At 36.8% G+C, this 15,269-nt stretch overlaps 1 long non-coding RNA gene across 1 annotated transcript; it reads left to right on the top strand.

Moving 5' to 3' along the window:
- Positions 1–7,491: 7,491 nt before the first annotated feature.
- Positions 7,492–14,347, top strand: LOC145554190 (uncharacterized). Its single transcript, XR_014090228.1, has 4 exons — positions 7,492–7,590; positions 7,667–7,705; positions 7,779–7,925; positions 9,666–14,347. It is a non-coding gene; the product is annotated as an uncharacterized LOC145554190 (long non-coding RNA).
- Positions 14,348–15,269: the final 922 nt, after the last annotated feature.

Here is a 15,269-nt window from a genome sequence, read left to right as displayed (position 1 = left end):
AGGTGAAGACCACAGTGGTGCCTGTGGTCATCGGGGCCCTCGGGCAGTCACCCCCAAACTGGAGCAGTGGCTCAAACAGATCCCAGGAACAACATCAGACATCTCAGTCCAGAAATGTGCAGTTCTAGGCACAGCCAAGATACTGCGCAGAACCCTCAAGCTCCCAGGCCTCTGGTAGAGGACCCGAGCTCAGAGGATGAAACAGACCACCCGCGGAGGGTGAGAAGGGAATTTATATATATATATATATATATATATATGTGTGTGTGTGTGTGTGTGTGTGTGTGTGTGTGTGAGGTTTATAGTTGCTGAGGCAACGACTTAATACTTAATTATTATTAAGTATAATTAATCAGAATCGGATTTACACATGTGGAACCCTGCATGCTATTGTTACATAATGAAATTTCGTGCATGCGTGCAATCCAGGAGGGCATGAAGGCTATTTCTTTACATGCCATCTATAGCCCAACGCAGTCACAATGAGCGCCCCCAGCCATGAAGCACGAGATCTGCCTTCCTCAGGTTGAATCTGTTCTCTTCTTTTCTGATCTCTCATCAGTACACGAATCACATTACACACACTGTTGGTGACAATAAAAACACAGTACATTAAATAAATAGAACAGGCATCCGGTTAGATAACAGGGAGCTAGCATGTTAGAGAGTTGCTAACATGTAAACAAATGGCAGTTCCGATTTGCGGCAGACGTTGTGCCCATAAATTATACAAAGCTTCATTTACACCATATAAATGCAAAATGTACCATTGTAGACTATGTATTATACATTATAATGAACTGACAGCTCTTTCTATGACTCGTCACATTGTGACGAAATCACGCACAAATCAGAGACTAAATTGCAGCAAGATTTTATTCCTACTGTCTCAACACTTAAGATTCCTCGCTCAAAGCAATAAAATGATATAAATTCTACTATAAAGTAAGAGATCACAATGAAAAATGCCAATTTGATCAGTTCCCAAAACGTGGGTTTTCTGCACAAATCCAGGTTGGAGAAATCCCCCTCCGCACCATTTTGCTTTTCGCTTCCACACACGAAGCAGGAAGATAGCGGGGAGGGTAATCAGCTTGGCTCGAGTGATCTTTGAAACAGGAAAGCGCCGTCGTTAGCACCTCATTCAGAGCTGCTAACAACTCATTCAGAAAGCGTAAAATTTGGTAAAATCGATTTTAGTAAAATTGATAATTTGGGTGTAATCCTAATCTAGCCCTCACTTAATTTTATTAACTGCGGGATGAAAAAAAAAAAGACCTTTCAGTATGGATGTGACCATGACTCTGAGGGTGGATAATTTCTCCCAATGCCCGCCCTTGCTCAAGGTCCTGCTTTAGTGTGTTAGGTGCTCTGTGGCGAGAACAAGAGTACAAACAAGAATGCGTAAACCTGCCACGGCTTTCCTATGGAAGCCCATTTCCGCCATGAAAAAAAAAAAGCTAAACAGGAAGTCATAATTATGAGATTTAAAGTCATAATTTCGACTTTCAAAGTCATAATTTAGACTTTCAAAGTCATAATTATGAGATTCAAAGTCATAATTTCGACTTTCAAAGTCATAATTATGAGATTTAAAGTCATAATTTCGACTTTCAAAGTCATAATTTAGACTTTCAAAGTCATAATTATGAGATTTAAAGTCATAAATTCGACTTGCAAAGTCATAATTTCGACTTTCAAAGTCATAATTATGAGATTTAAAGTCATAATTTCGACTTTCAAAGTCATAATTCCGACTTTCAAAGTCATAATTATGAGATTTAAAGTCATAATTTTGACTTTCGAAGTCATAATTATGACTTTCAAAGTCATAATTTCGACTTTCAAAGTCATAATTATGAGATTTAAAGTCATAATTTCGACTTTGAAAGTCATAATTTCGACTTTCAAAGTCATAATTATGACTTTCAAAGTCATAATTTCGACTTTCAAAGTCATAATTATGAGATTTAAAGTCATAATTTCGACTTTGAAAGTCATAATTATGAGATTTAAAGTCATAATTTCGACTTTCAAAGTCATAATTATGACTTTCAAAGTCATAATTTCGACTTTCAAGGTCATAATTATGAGATTTAAAGTCATAATTTCGACTTTCAAAGTCATAATTTCGACTTTCAAAGTCATAATTATGACTTTCAAAGTCATAATTTCGACTTTCAAAGTCATAATTATGAGATTTAAAGTCATAATTTCGACTTTGAAAGTCATAATTATGAGATTTAAAGTCATAATTTCGACTTTCAAAGTCATAATTATGACTTTCAAAGTCATAATTTCGACTTTCAAAGTCATAATTATGAGATTTAAAGTCATAATTTCGACTTTCAAAGTCATAATTATGAGATTTAAAGTCATAATTTCGACTTTCAAAGTCATAATTATGACTTTCAAAGTCATAATTTCGACTTTCAAAGTCATAATTATGAGATTTAAAGTCATAATTTCGACTTTCAAAGTCATAATTTCGACTTTCAAAGTCATAATTATGACTTTCAAAGTCATAATTTCGACTTTCAAAGTCATAATTATGAGATTTAAAGTCATAATTTCGACTTTCAAAGTCATAATTATGAGATTTAAAGGCATAATTTCGACTTTCAAAGTCATAATTATGACATTTAAAGGCATAATTTCGACTTTCAAAGTCATAATTATGAGATTTAAAGTCATAATTTCGACTTTCAAAGTCATAATTATGAGATTTAAAGTCATAATTTCGACTTTCAAAGTCATAATTATGACTTTCAAAGTCATAATTTCGACTTTCAAAGTCATAATTATGAGATTTAAAGTCATAATTTCGACTTTCAAAGTCATAATTTCGACTTTCAAAGTCATAATTATGACTTTCAAAGTCATAATTTCGACTTTAAAAGTCATAATTATGAGATTTAAAGTCATAATTTCGACTTTCAAAGTCATAATTATGACTTTGAAAGTCATAATTTCGACTTTCAAAGTCATAATTATGAGATTTAAAGTCATAATTTCGACTTTCAAAGTCATAATTTCGACTTTCAAAGTAATAATTATGACTTTCAAAGTCATAATTTCGACTTTGAAAGTCGAAATTATGACTTTAAATCTCATAATTATGACTTTGAAAGTCGAAATTATGACTTTAAATCTCATAATTATGACTTTCAAAGTCATAATTATGACTTATAAAGTCATAATTTCGATTTTCAAAGTCATAATTATGAGATTTAAAGTCATAATTTCGACTTTCAAAGTCATAATTATGAGATTTAAAGTCATAATTTCGACTTTCAAAGTCATAATTATGACTTTCAAAGTCATAATTTCGACTTTCAAAGTCATAATTATGAGATTTAAAGTCATAATTTCGACTTTCAAAGTCATAATTTCGACTTTCAAAGTCATAATTATGACTTTCAAAGTCATAATTTCGACTTTCAAAGTCATAATTATGAGATTTAAAGTCATAATTTCGACTTTCAAAGTCGAAATTATGACTTTGAAAGTCATAATTATGACTTTGAAAGTCGAAATTATGACTTTAAATCTCATAATTATGACTTTGAAAGTCGAAATTATGACTTTAAATCTCATAATTATGACTTTAAAAGTCGAAATTATGACTTTGAAAGTCGAAATTATGACTTTGAATCTCATAATTATGACTTTGAAAGTCGAAATTATGACTTTCAAAGTCATAATTATGACTTTGAAAGTCGAAATTATGACTTTAAATCTCATAATTATGACTTTAAATCTCATAATTATGACTTTGAAAGTCGAAATTATGACTTTAAATCTCATAATTATGACTTCCTGTTTAGCTTTTTTTTTTTTTCATGGCGGAAATGGGCTTCCATAGCTTTCTGGACATGCGCAGTTGAGCGGCTTTAAGTGGCGTTCTTTGAACGTCACCTGCATTTGCTGAGCGGGGTAAGCTCCTGCCGCCTCTCCCACAGTAAATTAAAATTTTTCTATTTAATATTTTGTTTATGACAGTGATGAAGAAGCAGTGTTATTTAATGAAAATTTATGCTAATACATTTTGAACTTTCAACAAATGCCAGAGGAAGGCATAAGTGACTTAATAATTAGTCTATATAATTTTGAATGTTAGAATTAATTTTAAGGCGATAAAAAATAAATGCAGTTGTAAATGGTATGTTTCAAAGCACGAGTTGTACACGAGACTTAAAACTGGTGCCAAATCTTTCTTGAATTGATTTAATAAGCTTGCAAAATCCACAGTCGTAATTAAAGTGGAAATATCCGAGTGCTCCTGAATGTCTCTGACGTTTTGCTTGGCGTTCTCTGCCGTTACGTTCTTCCTTCTTCGTTTGTGTCCAACAGGTAAATGGTGTTTTAATTGGGTCTGTTGAAATAATAAAATTATAAACAATGAGAGACGGTTTCGTTGTCAAAGAGTTATTACGTAATTGCTTAAGTGTGGATGTAACTTAATAAGGTTGAAAACAGCTATATGTAGTTTTTTTCTGATAGCAAACAATCATTAGCATATGCTTATTTTGAGGGCTGCTGTATAACTTGAATGAAAACCAGTCTATTAAGATTGAAGAGGGTATTTCCAATTAACTTAATTTATAACCATGTATGTTAGTATTTGTCTTCATGGTCAGCTTCTATTCAGCTAACTATGTATAAAATTGCAACGTAATCTCGGAGTTAATTAGACTTTCCTGTTCAACTGAAACTGGGACTGTCAACCGTTAAGGGGCTGTTAGGCCGTTAGATAAAAGTTGGTTTGTTCTTGGGTTGTGCCTTGTAGAGGTGGCTTGCAGTAATCAGAAAATGCAAAAGATGAAAGACGGCTTCATTCTTAAATATATTAATAATTGCTTCTTAACGAATCGCCATACCCTAATAAAGTTATATACAGCTAACTATCTTATTTCTTATAGGTGCCGACCGTTAGCATCACATGCTAACATAACGCCTACTATATAACTTAACTGAAAACTACTATTCAGAATGAGGAATGTATAATAATCTAATTAACCTTATGCAGTATAATTTTTATAATCTAATTTCTAACTATATATGTTAGCATTTGTCTTTATGGTCAGCTTCTACTCAACTAACTAGTTAAAAAGAAATGGAACCGTAATAGTCACAGTTAATTGGACTTTCCGGTTAACCTGGAAATGTCAGTCGTTAAGGGACTGTTGGGCCATTAGGCAAACGTTAGTTTGTTCTTGGGTTGTGCCTTGCAGGTGAGCAGTGTTTTAACTGGGCCTGCCATAATCGAAAAAAAAGGATGAAACATAATTTAATTCTTACAGATGTTAATAATCGCATCTTAACTATTGCCATAAGTTGTAAACAGCTAACCATCCTATTTCTGATGGGTACTGTCCGTTAGCATGATAGGCTAATATTGACGGGTGCTTGACTGAAAACCATTCTATTCAGAATGAGAAATGTGTATCCAATTAGTATAATTCATAACCATTCATGCTACCCTTTGTCTTCTCGATCAGCTTCTATTCAACGTAATTTGAAAACCCAGCAGTAATCCTCGGAGTTAATTGTAGCCAATCAGAGTTTAAAGACCCAGCCATTGTTTGTGCAGTGGCAGGGTTAAAAGCATTTGTCGAGCACAAATGCTTTTAACAATAAATCAAGGCAAGACTGGACATTTTATACTGCTCCTAATACATATATCAAATTGGGTACACATCTTTCTGTACTGCTAGAAACATAGATTTCATTAAAGAATATCAATCTGTTTGTAAACCCGATTTCTGTAGTGAGTTTATTAATTTATGTAAATATTCCAAGATAAATAGCTAATACTGAACTGTGCTTTTGTTAAGGAAGAATTTTTATATTACTGGTAAATTTAGCAAAACTCTGGCTCTGATTCTTTCTTTTGATCCCGGCTTCTCTCGCGTGGCCACGTGCGGGGACAAAAACACAACAATGCGTGTTGACGTCACAGAATTACAGGATTTAATCCAATCTGAAGTAAATAAGATAATAAGTAAATAAGATAGTACAGGAAACTAAAGAAAGACAGATACAAACATTGTTACCTGAGACAAGAAGACAAAGAAATATCAAGGACGTCCTTGGAGAAAGAGCTGGTGCAGAAGTAAAATAAATCAGCTTTTTTCTGAATTGTTTCCCTTGTGCACAAACTTTTATACCTGTAGGTGTGTTTACCTCTTTAATGTATTCAAATAAGGCGTATCTCTACTTGACCAATTGGAAGGCATCTCTGGCCCTTTTAAATTTAGAAAAAGTCCCGCAGTTCGGTCGCAAGATCTAACACCTTTTGTTAAATAAGGTGTAAGCAGACTCTCCGAATTCATGGTGGTTTATGGCTTTCACAGATCAGTGTGAAAGCTAGAACTTCCTACTGATTGTTTCCCAACAGACAAAGAGCAGATCAGAAGATCTTGGCAAACAATCTGCTTTAACTACAGTAAAATATATCAATATGTCAGACTATGTTATAAATTTTAAAACTATAATTATGGTATTTCAATCAAGTCATGATAAATTCTAAAACTAACTTATTTTAAATTTATTTTCTTAACACTATCCGGCCTCCTGTGGCTCTACAGCCATCTGGGCAAAGAGAAACAGATGCAGGAACCTCACAGGTAGCTGTGAAATTCTGGTTTCTCTTCTGCTCTGCCAGGAACAAACCTTTAATTCTGTACTTTTAATTCAATGAAAAGTTCTCCAAAAACCCAATTTGTTCTTCTGCACTCAGCATCTCCAAAGTTTAGTCCTGATATCAAACCAAAAGCAATAGATAATAAACAGAAAATAATGAAGTACAATTCCTGTTTCTAATTAGGAATTAGAAACAAATAAGAATTAAGACATTCATTCACCATAAACCTAAGTATTTTCTAATACTAAACAAAACATTTTCATGTGATTCTAATATAGTCAGAAATAATACAATTTCAAATACATTCATCATTAACTAGATTAATTCTAAAACAAGATAATAGAATTTTTAGTCAAAACATGTTATTAATACTAAGAAAAATGTCTTGCAAATTAAATGTTAGTGATTAAAAACATTTTATGTTATATTCAGTTTTTACACCATGTCAGATGTTGGTTTTAGAAGATTTCTCATCCTGGTTACGTGAACCGACCAAAGTTCCCTTTCTCAGAGTAATTCAAGTGATAATGTCCTCCACCTTCCTGCATATGTTAATTTATGACCTCCTGTCTTTAATGATAAGACTCCAGGGGTCTGAGCCAAAATTCTCTTTCAGATTCTCTATTCTCCTTTGTACTTTAAATACTTCGGGTTTTAAATCACTCACACAAACCTGTTCAAACTTAAGAAATTCGTTCTTAAAGGTTTAAACTGTGTTAAACACTCAAAATAATAATTTTTCTCAACAGGTACAAGGAAGCGCCAGGCAGCAGTTTCACGGGGCGGAATTAAAGGTCGGTTTATGTTTTGTTTTTCATGTTTTTTATTTAGACGAGACAAAGTCTAATTTTTTGTTTTGTTTTAAATCAAAGCGCTAACCGGGGGTACAAGGAAGCGCCAGGCAGCAGGCCCTGTTCAAGCAGTTACAAGGGGCGGAATTAAAGGTCAGTTTGTTTCTTTTTTTTCATGTTTTATTTAGATACGGGCCCTATATTAAGACAAAGTCTCATTTTTTAACAGTGCGAAACGGAGCGACCGTCGCGATTGAATTGATTTCAGGTATTTGTATTATTTATATATATTTAAAGAAAATCTATTAAAATTGTATCTTAAAACATTTTTTTGTCTCTAGCCGCCCTGAAGCTTATGAACGGGGATGAAATCCATGGGCATGGGCGGACCAAGAAGGAGAAGATAATAGAAAGACGACGCTTGGAGCGGGTGAACAAGACACATGCTTCTGTCTTACTTGAAGCGAGTCAAATCATGTTACGTACACGTTAACCTCTTACCCCTAAGGGGGTATAAATAAATTTCCGCCTGACAAAAACACACAAAAGTAAATCACTTATAGCCTCACAGCTATTAGATTTAATAAGAAACTTTTGGTACCTCTGTAAAGGTAAGATGTCATAGAATGGTTTTCTGGTGTCAGCACCATTGTAGCTTTGACCCTGCCTGAAATATTAGGGACAAAATACAAAATATTTTGCATTTTTTTTAACCTCGCCAAAATTTTCTTTGAAATAAACATTGAAAACACTACCAAAATATTATTTGTAACACAAAAAAGTAGTACAGACTAAATGTTGTGTAAAAGTATACCAAATTTGGACTCAATCAGATGAATCATATTTATTTTAGAATGGTATTAGTGAGAAATTTTTTAGGCGGAGAGGCCATTTTGGCACATTTATCCAAAATGTCACCAAACTGTGCCAAATGTGTTTTTTACATCAATACTGGGGGTTTGTTAAAATTAAATAGCTTATTACCACCTAATGACACTTTCTACATATAATATAACCATTGGTCATGACATTTACCCCATTTATATGCAAAATGTACCATTGTGCACAGTGTAATATGTATAATAATGATGACCTGAAAGCTCTTTCTTTGACTCCAAATAGAAAACTTTTATTGAAATAAGATAAAACAGTCAAAAATACTTTTTGAATAATTTAAAAGAGCAAATAAACAATTTTGAAAATCCACCACCACCATCACCACCAAAAAATGGACATCTTACCTCAAAGAAGGTGAAGAATCATGAGAGGTGGGGGAGGTGGGGGGAGGTTCAGCTCCACCTGAGCTTGATGGTTCGGCTTCCACTCGACTATAAATAAAAATAAAGTATTTGAAGAATTAGAGGTTTATTACAAAGTAATGAACCAAAGTAAACATGAAATCCTTACTAGTAAAATAAAACATATTTTAGTAAAACATAACAAATAACCACATGGTTTTACTTCCTGCCGTTATTACAAGCATATAATCACTGAAATAAATAAATAAATAGAACCAAAACATCAAATATTTTGTGTGAAATTGCGGGGGGAAACTTACACATCACCGAGATCAAGTCTGTCAGCTGTGTCCGGCTCTTCCTCTTCCTCCTCGTCCGAATCCCACCAGCTATCAGAAGATTTAGCTCCACTCGTAGCAAATCGAAAAACTGTTGTTGTTCAAAAGCCTTCAAAAGCCTCTAAATCGTCCAGTTTCTGCTGCTATGATCGATTTATCATAAATAAATCAAAACTGAACTCACGGAACCGAGATAACTCCACGTGCTCAGACTCCCGTGTACCACACGTGCTTATGCACGGAGAGCGCACAGAGAGCGCGTGGAGAACGCATAAATTACGCACACATTTAGATCGGGTTCCGGAAAATACGTCATGATTTTTCATAGCCGACATCTTGTGCCATACTCTGAGAGTCTTTCCACTGTCTCGTGAAGCCATAAAATGGCCGTGATGATCAGCTGATCGGGTGTTTTCCAGGCAGTTGCGTCATCGCCCGAGGACCTTTAAATCTCATCAGCTGTTTTTAAATAGCTCTAAAATCTTAACATTTTGGGCAAAACCTTTATGCGGAATAGTTTTTGAAAGATTAAAGCCTCTTTTAGCGGATAATAATAAAAAAAAAATTTAAAGGCACACAGAGACTTTGTTTACAGAGCGAGTCGAGGTCACATGGCAGCTGGAACCCTCGGACGGTCCGTCGGGCTTAACAGGTTAAATGATGTTAAACGATTTATCAGGAGTGTTTTTTCTTACTGTTTTTCTCAGGATTGTTTTTCTTACTGTTGAATGACTTCTCAGGGGTGTCTAATAACTTTATCGAATAGCTTCTCAGTGTGTTTTTCTCTATTAAATGAATTCTCAGGGCGTTTTTTTACTCTCTTTTTCTGTATAAATTATGGATGAACCACCAAATAGACCTGATTTAGGGGAATTAAGGGGCCAGCTTGATAATTTATTAATGAGTCTAAGTAGCACCCTGCAAAATACCGTATCGCAGCGATCCGTCACTCAACCGATCGGTCCGGTTAATAATTTACAGGTGACCGAATATGCGTCGCTCGTGTAGAGTTCTATAAATGTTTTGAGCAGACTGTCTTCCGCATTGGAACTTTTGCAACATTCACCCGGTGCTGCAGACCCCCCACTCCCTCATGCAACTGCTGCAGAATCTTCTCTCCCTCCTGCTGGTGCAGACCCCCCTCCTCTTCGTCCTCCCCCTCATGCAACTGCTGCGAAATCTTCTCTCCCTACCGGTGATGCAGACCCCCCTCTTCCTCCTCCTCCTTCCCCCTGTGCTGCTTCTTTCAAATCCCCTCACGCCACCGCTTCTTTTCAGCAGGGTGGAAATATCGGAAGCGAACTCGCGTCTAACCACCTCCATAATGAGTTAGACGGTTCAGACCCCCCGTCACCACTGCTTCAACGTGATCGTTTCAATAACGTTGAACTTAGACGACCCTTCAGAATTCCTTCAGGATGCGATGGTTCTGCGCCTGATCTTGCCTCATATTATGTACAAGTTATGGGGGTTCTAGACAGACTAGCGGATGATGCGGGTTCTTTAGCCAGACGAAATGACATCGTTCAGCTGGAACTGGTTGGAGATAATTTCGCCAGGCATTTAAATATTCACGTTAGCAATGACGGCGACATACAAACAGTGTTTATGAATTTTCTGGACGAAATAGTGCAATCGAATGCAGAGCTACCTGTGCACGGTGAACTTGAATTTGTCTTACAGATAGTAAAAAATCCTTCAGGAGGGGTGAAACGCAAAGCAGTCAAAACTTTAGCCTGTGAACTCATTAATAAAAAAAGACGTCATCTGTATGAGGTACAGAATTTTGACAATAAGCTTTGTTTCGCCATCAGTCTAGCGCATGTATACAACAACCATTTCACGGATTCGGAAGCAGAACAACAAGCCAAGCAATGGCAATACGAGGCAGGGCTTACTGATCAAACACCCGTTACGTTTACAGACGTGGAAAAATTTGAAAACATAATCCAGCGAAAAATTGTGGTGTTTCATAAAAACTCAAAAAATCCTGTTTTGTCTAAATTTGAGACCGCGTTCCAAGACCGCACAAATACCTGCTTCCTGCTCTTGCATGAAGGGCATTACTACGGGATAAAAAACGTGGAGGGGTTCTTCGGTGCAAGACATTTTTGTCGGTACTGTTTTAATGCTTACGATACCCCCGCCACGCACTCGTGCGAAGGTTATTGTCAGATATGCTGCAAATCCCCATGCGTCGGCCAGGACTACAACCCTGTGTATTGCCGGGACTGTAACCGGGCCTGCCACAACTCCAAATGTTATGACAAACACAAGGACCCTGGGTCCAAACCTCACGCTGAAATCTTTGCGAGTGAATGTGAAATTACCAAAATGTGTACGGTCTGTAAAAGAATATATCATGTGGCAATCACTAAGCAGGGGGAAGAACACGCGTGTGGAAAAAAATGCATGATTTGCGGGGAAAAAATAGAACCCGGTACAGCTATAACCGACAGCAAACATCTGTGTTATATTCAACCTCTCGCTAAAACCGATCAATCGGATGACAAAATTGTTTTTTATGATTTCAAATCATATTTTGACCAGAACGGCGTGCATGTACCATTTCTAGTCTGTGCCAAAACCTTAAAAGGTGACTGCTGGTTTTCATACGGCCTTGATTGCGCGCGGAAATTTATACTTCATTACAGAAAACCCATGTTTAAAAATTTCGTATTCATAGCACACAATTCGAGATCATACGATTCTTACCTCCTTTTAAATGCCATGACTGAACTGGGTATTTCTCCTAGCATCATTATGACCGGTAGTAAGATTCTTTGTTTTACTGAACCAGATTACAAATTGAAATTTATAGACAGTCTATCATTTCTTACTATGAAGCTGAGCCAGATGCCTAAAGCGCTGGGCTTTAATGATAAATCAAAAGGCTTTTTTCCTCATTTATTCTCCTCCGAGGAGAATTTGCACTACGTCGGACCATACCCTTCAAAAGATTATTACGCCGCGGATCGAATGGACCCTTCTCAGCAGCGCGAATTTACTGAGTGGTACCAGGAAGCCTCCAAAGAGGATTTTGACTTTGCAAAACAGGCCCTTCATTACTTCATTACAGAACGACGTGCAGATTCTTTATCAGGCCTGCCTTAAATTCAGAGAGCAATTTTTCCAGGAGACGGGGGTGGACCCGTTCACCAGGGTCACCATCGCTAGCGCTACAATGAAGGTGTTTATCACGAATTTTCTCGAACCTGGCTCATTAGCGATACCGTCCCCTACGGATTACAGAAATTTGTCAAAGACTTTCTCTAGCGCATCCATCCAATGGCTGGAATGGATCATGTTTGATAGAAATATATTTATTGAACATGCGTTAAACGTTGGAGAAAGGAAAATCGGCCCATACTTTGCTGACGGATTCTGCAACGTTTCCGGCGTTCCGACCGTCCTAGCTTTTCACGGCTGTTTCTGGCACGGGTGTTCTCAATGTTTCATTCAAAATGAAAAATGTCCTTTGAGAAACATCAGCTTTGAACAGATCCGTGCGGTCAGCGATGAGAAAGACAGAATCCTGCAGTCCGAGTACGGCGTTCGACTCGAGGTCGTGTGGGAGCACGAGTGGATTGAAATGAAGCGATCTGATCAGAGGGTGATTAATTTTCTTGAAAAAATGAAATTTCCAGAGCCTCTGACACCGCGCGACGCCCTTTTTGGGGGGAGAACTTCCGCGTTCAAATTGAGACACACCGCCGCTGCTGACGAAACTGTTCACTATGTGGATTTTACATCTCTGTATCCCTATGTGAACAGCAGATTCCCGTACCCGTTAGGACATCCCAAAATAATATACAAAGACTTTGATCATCCTGACAACTATTTCGGGTTCATCAGGGCGGTCGTCTTTCCTCCTAGAGGGCTCTATTTTCCGGTTCTGCCCTACAAAACAGCCTGCGGTAAGCTAGTGTTTACTCTCTGCCGTACCTGCGCGGAAAAAAATAACCAGACGACTTCCTGCGCACACAGCGATCAGGAAAGGGCTCTGACCGGCGTCTGGGTGAGCGTCGAATTTCAGAAAGCATTACGCTCGGGTTATCGTGTGGAGAAAATCACAGAGGTGTGGCATTTTGACAGGAGCAGCAGCAGTATTTTTAAAGACTTTATACACACGTTTTTGAAGGGTAAGCAGGAAGCATCGGGCTACCCTGCTGAAGCGACTGATCAGGAAAGCAAGGAGAAATATGTGAGAGAGTACAAACTGCATCAAGGCATCCAGTTAGACCTGGAGAAAATTGCATTCAATCCTGCTAAAAGACACCTGTTCAAAAATATCCTTAACGGTTTCTGGGGCAAGACTGGCCAGAGATCAAACCTGACACAGACCAGCATCGTGAGCAATCCCAGCGATTTCTTTAGTTTCTTATTCTTAGGTAAATACGACGTCAAGTACTTCCACTTTCTGAACCCTGACGCCTGTCTGTTGCAGTGGATCCACAACAACAAATGTGTGACCCGCCCGAGCAAGGTTGTGAACGTTTTCATTGCATCATACACCACTTGTTACGCTCGTTTGAAATTGCTTGCATGTATGGAGCCTTTACAGCAAAACGTACTGTACGTGGACACAGACAGTCTGATTTACGTGCTCAAAGACGGGCAGGAGCCGCTGCAGCTCGGAAATTACCTGGGGGACCTTACTGACGAGCTCGATGGTGATACAATTCAAGAGTTCGTTTCCACAGGGCCTAAAAGTTATGCTTTTCAAACAAAGAACCAAAAGAAAATTTCGATGCGTGTGAAAGGGATCACTCAGACGCATGAATGTAGTCAGATAGTCAATTTTGACAGCATTAAAGAGCTGGTTGAAGGTTACTTGAGCGGATCCACAGACGATGTGATTCAGATCCCGCAAAAAACGATCAGGCGTGATAAAAGAGGGTTCACCTTAAAAAATGCTGCATTCTTGAAAAAGTTACGAGTCATTTATGACAAACGCAGACTTTTTCCTGACGGGACAACCTTACCGTTTGGATACTAAATTGTTCATCCTAAATTTACAGAGGGGAGTAAAATAATTTTAAGCTTTTTTCTATTTTCTCTTTTTATTTTATATTTTCTACTATTACGGGTATAAAAATGATGCATTCAGGTCATGTACAAGAAACGTTATTTGATCATCGGTTTAAAATGCCTTTTTCATGCCTCGTCGTGGGGCAGAGCGGATGTGGAAAAACTTATTTTGTGCAGAAAATGTTGACGGATTGTAGCCATGTGATGACCCATGTGCCTGATATGATCGTATGGATATATAACTCTTTTCAACCTATGTACAACGGATTGCAAAAAATGAATAAAGACATCAAGTTCATCAAAGGTTTACCTGACTCTTTTGAAGATGAAGACTTGTTTCCATCAAATAAAAAAATTTTAATAATCCTTGACGATGTCATTTTTCAAGCCTCGGAGCATCCTGAAGTGGTCAAATTATTCACAGAATACAGTGTTGAGAAAAATTATTATTTTGAGTGTTTAACACAGTTTAAACATTTTAGAACGAATTTCTTAAGTTTGAACAGGTTTGTGTGAGTGATTTAAAACCCGAAGAACTATTGCTGTTTAAAGTACAAAGGAGAATAGAGGATCTGCAAGAGAATTTCGGCTCAGACCCCTGGAGTCTTATCATTAAAGACAGGAGGTCATAAATTAACATATGCAGGAAGGTGGAGGACAGAATCACTTGAATTACTCTGAGAAAGGGAACTTTGGTCGGTTCACGTAACCAGGATAAGAAGTCTTCTAAAACCAACATCTGACATGGTGCAAAAACTGAATATAACATAAAATGTTTTAAATCACTAACATTTAATTTGTAAGACATTTTTCTTAGTATTAATAACATGTTTTGACTAAAAATTCTATTATCTTGTTTTAGAATTAATTTAGTTAATGATGAATGTATTTGAAATTGTATTATTTCTGACTATATTAGAATCACATGAAAATGTTTTGTTTAGTATTAGAAAATACTTAGGTTTATGGTGAATGAATGTCTTAATTCTTATTTGTTTCTAATTCCTAATTAGAAACAGGAATTGTACTTCATTATTTTCTGTTTATTATCTATTGCTTTTGGTTTGATATCAGGACTAAACTTTGGAGATGCTGAGTGCAGAAGAACAAATTGGGTTTTTGGAGAACTTTTCATTGAATTAAAAGTACAGAATTAAAGGTTTGTTCCTGGCAGAGCAGAAGAGAAACCAGAATTTCACAGCTACCTGTGAGGTTCATTCATCTG

Source organism: Poecilia reticulata, chromosome 12 (assembly GCF_904066995.2).
Source record: "Poecilia reticulata chromosome 12, P_reticulata-male-v2, whole genome shotgun sequence".
Taxonomy (NCBI): Eukaryota; Metazoa; Chordata; class Actinopteri; order Cyprinodontiformes; family Poeciliidae; genus Poecilia; species Poecilia reticulata.
This window is presented reverse-complemented; position numbering and strand designations above follow the sequence as displayed.